General features: G+C 32.4%; 1 pseudogene; it reads right to left on the bottom strand.

Moving 5' to 3' along the window:
* Positions 1-710: 710 nt before the first annotated feature.
* Positions 711-2644, bottom strand: LOC100800425 (uncharacterized; annotated as a pseudogene).
* Positions 2645-4413: the final 1769 nt, after the last annotated feature.

The raw sequence follows: 4413 nt of genomic DNA on the forward strand, positions 1-4413 counted from the left end.
CATGAATTCCTTTTTTTTCTTCAAACTACTAGTTTTTATACACACAAAAACACTACTATATATATAATAAGTTTGTTAACTTTTATAATAAAAATATATTAGAAATCATACAAAAAATAATTTCTGATTAATTAACCATGTAATATTTCATAATGTAGGAAAATACGTATTAAACTTAGTTCTGACATCGTGTGACACTTAGTGAGCGTCAAATATTTCCTTGTACTCTTCTAATAACCTTCATAATGGTTTTGAAAATGGTTCCATATCTTAAGAGTAAAAAACAATTGAGATCAAATAATGATGACAAGTAACAATCTACCGAGGTAGTCATATGAATTGTAGCATGATGTTGTCTTTTTGTACATTGAACATATATCATATGCTTATCATCCCAAGGTGGTTATAGAAATTAGATTAAGGTCTATTTGAAGAATTTTGCATCGAGTTGATGCAAACATTACAATATTACATCTAATAACTTGGTATAAGTATGACCTCACAAGTATAACCCTCCTTATCCAAAAGGGATAATAAAGTAATCAACAAATAAAAGTGGCTCTGGAGAGGCCAAAAAGCACAATTACTAGCTTTAGTAGCATAACTTTCAATGGTCATTAACTGTAAGAACATTTAGTGAGTTGGTAAAGCCATTTTTTTATTCTCCAATTTGTGGACTCAGTTTCTATGGCTTGGCTATTTTGGCATCATCAAGGTCTGGCTTTGGTATGTCTACATAGAAGGACCCTTGTTTGATTGGTGAAATTGACTCCACAATGATGGCTTGTTGCTTGATGTGATTGTAGAGTTGTTGATGGAAGGTGTGATTGAAGGAGAAAATTTTTTCAGTGTTTCATGATGCATGATGTTTGGATGACTTGGAATCTTCTTTTCTTCAGAAGTGTGGGAGGGATGCATAGTCCATTACCTACAACAAGTTTTAAAAGAACTCGAGTATGTTAAAATTCTTTTAGTTGTAACAAATGTAGGAAGAAAGGACACCTTTGATTCGCTTCATTCTCAAGTCTTAAGATGAAATTCAAAAGTACCATGACATGAGAGAGAGAGAGAGAGAGAGAGAGAAATTATTTATGACAAGAATAATTATACGTAGGATGAAGCAATATGAAATATTTGATATATCACATCCTTCATAATGCAGGGGTAGGAAATCGTGCAGATCTTGTCAAATTTTACCTTGTCTAGCCAATTATAAACAAAATTGATAAAATCTTGTTTCTTATGAGTTAAATTGACAACAAGTTAAAATTAAATACTAGTATCTTTAGAATAGTAATTTGACAGTATTGAACTAGAAACTAGCAAACAAAATCCACAAGCATGATGATGTTGTTATCAGGGCCAGTGTAACAACAACACTAATATGACAAGTGATAGATTGGGTTAGACCTAGATCTAAAGTAAAATACAACTACTACAATTATTTTCATTGATGTTACTTTGATTAGTCAAGAGAACCAACAGACAAACACTACATATGGAATTGGTGATATTGTGAGAGCTAAAATAGATCATTGAAAATAATGTTGATATTTACCTTCAGTAATTCCTCCTTCCCACAACCTTGTAGCACCTGGATTTTTCTCCTTGTTCTTTCTTGCAAAAGAGGCTTCACAACCTTCCAAATATTATTGAAGAAAAAAGATTTTAGCTGTTAATCTTTGAATTTTGAAAGATGTTTATGAAATTAAGGATGAAAGTGAAGCGGTCCAAACTCTTCAAACATTAAGACATGCACAAACCTTCCAACACATTAAGAATACATATGGAACATTAACAATATAATATGTGTCTATCTTTTCCGAATAGTTCAAGTCATCTATTGTAGATATAGCAGTCAAAAACTGCAAAAGGTGATCAAACAAAGACTGTCAACTATGAAGAAAAGGGGGGGACTGGGAGAAGAAAAAAAAATATTTTCCCTATAGTACTGACATGCCCTCAATTGATTCAATGCTAAAAATTTTAAGCCAGTCATATCCAAGACTTTCACACAAGCACGAATTATCATCCATGTTTCCTTGTAGCTGTTGGCTAGTAGGGCATCAGAGAATTTCTAAGATTAACTAAGCAGTCTAAGGTACTCACCAAGATCACTCGATCCCTATATCCTTTCAGTTGAATGTGTGATTGTATATAGTATTGGTCCTGACCAAAAAGAACTGGCAATTTAATATCAAATAGATAATTCAAAGGAGTTTAGATGTCACACCGAGGAATATAGGCAGCAGACACCAAGCAAACATTGAACACTGAAGCATTTATGTAGAGTATTGCAATTGTTAATGTCTATTGAAGAAACCTTGTAAGGTGTTAATAGATTCTCAGAAATTGAAGTTTCCCAGGAAGAAAAAAAGGACCTCTAGTATAGTAAGCAATCACTAATGAATTGGTGCATTCTATGTATTGTAGTGTAAAGGTAAGATGAAAATAGATGATAAATATCCTTACAGATGTACAATGCTTTTTGTCATTGATTGAGTCTGCTGACTTCAAGAGAGAGGATTACCCAGGTTACAACAATAAGAGAGGTGATAGCTATAGATGTGATGAACCCTTTCCACGTGGTAAGTGCAACACATTCAACTTTATCTAAAATCCTAAAGCAAAGCGGCAAAACCATGTGAAGAGAAATAAAATGTCGGTTTCTAGACAACAAACATGTTTCCCATTACAAGAGATTGAGGCTATTATGGATTCTAGATTACCAACTTCAGTTCATCACAATTATTATCCACGAACAAGTTGCTTTCCAAAAATGAAAGAAGAAGCGACGTCAATATTTGACGTAACATTTCAATCGCTGGGTGTCACTTGAGTACCATGGTTGAAGTACATGGAAGAGTTGCACTTTCTGGTGGCTATTCTTTTCCTGGTATGAGTCTAGGCCCTCCAAGAACATTGCAAGCAATGGATCCATTGCAATCTTTGAAACCATAGCCAACATAAACTAATGTTAGATATTCTCTAGCAGATCATGCCGGAACAACATATGTTGTTCCCATATCCCTTGAAGCTAAAAATGAACGCTATAAGGTCTATGGTGGCAGGTCAAAACATTTGCAAGAAGAACTTGGCATAACAATGCATATTGTTCCCTTATCACTTGGTCATGGGGATGAAGGCTATTGGGTCTATGGTGGTAGGTCAAAATATTTGCAAGAAGAACTTGGGAGAACAATGCATACTATTCCCTTATCACTTGGTGCTAGGAATGAAGGCTATCAAGTCTATGGTGGCAAGTCAAATTGTTTTCAAGAAGAACTTGATATAACAAGAGCTCATAGATCAAGTTATCCTTTTACTTTGAGAGACACATTGTTGAAATCGTCAACATCAACTAATGTTGGATATCCTAGGAAAGATCATGTTAGATCAATGGATATTGTTCACTCATCACTTGGTGCTAGAAATGAAGGCTATTTTAGCAATGTCTATGGTGGTAGTTCAAATAATTGGCAAGAAGAACTTGATAGAACAACAGCTCAGAGGGCAAGTTATTCTTTTGATGGAGTAAGGTCTGACTTTGAGAGGTACACTACTAAAGTGCTTGGGAGGTTTGTTCAGAGCCGAATGAATATCTTGATGAAAGAGAGAAGGGTGTTTGTTGAGTCCTGATCATTCATACTTTTGAATGGAAACTGAAATAGAGGAATTTTAATACCAGCGAACACTAGTGTTTTGTTTCTTGGTTGTCTTAAAATAATATGCATTGGCATTGTGAAAAAGTTTTTTACACCCTCATCCATTAAAAAATGGTCATACCTATTATCATTTCTTATTGGTTGATTGCGTAAATTATTTTACATTTACCTTACATAAAACTTCTGATTTAGCCTATTTGTTACATTCAATAGCTAGATGAGGCTTTGAAGTTGGTATAATTTTGTCATCATCAATATTTATGTTGATATTTTTTTGAATAAAAATATTATTAATAATATATATAATAACAATTAATAATATGTCTACTTCTACTAAAATAAAATAATATATATTGATTAATAAATCTGATAATTAATACCACTAATTATATATTAATTTTTAATTATATATATTGTCACTAATTATAATTTAACTCCAAGAGATATATATACTTATTAATAGATCTTATTTTGATATGACTTTCCATCAATTGCTATAATCTAGACCAACTATATTTTGTGTATTATTATAAGCCTCATATATCTATTTATATATCTAATTATCAACACTAATTATTATTAACATTATATAACATATTTATATATATTATAGGCTTAAATATGTTGTTGGTCCTTGATATATACTCGACTTTTGCATCTAGTTCCTGATAAATTTTTCATTCAAATCGGGTTCCTGATATTTAAAATTTTTTGTCTGAAGTGTCTGCCGTTAATTGGGATCCGTGAA

The sequence above is a fragment of the Glycine max genome, chromosome 3 (genome assembly GCF_000004515.6).
Source record: "Glycine max cultivar Williams 82 chromosome 3, Glycine_max_v4.0, whole genome shotgun sequence".
Lineage (NCBI taxonomy): Eukaryota > Viridiplantae > Streptophyta > Magnoliopsida > Fabales > Fabaceae > Glycine > Glycine max.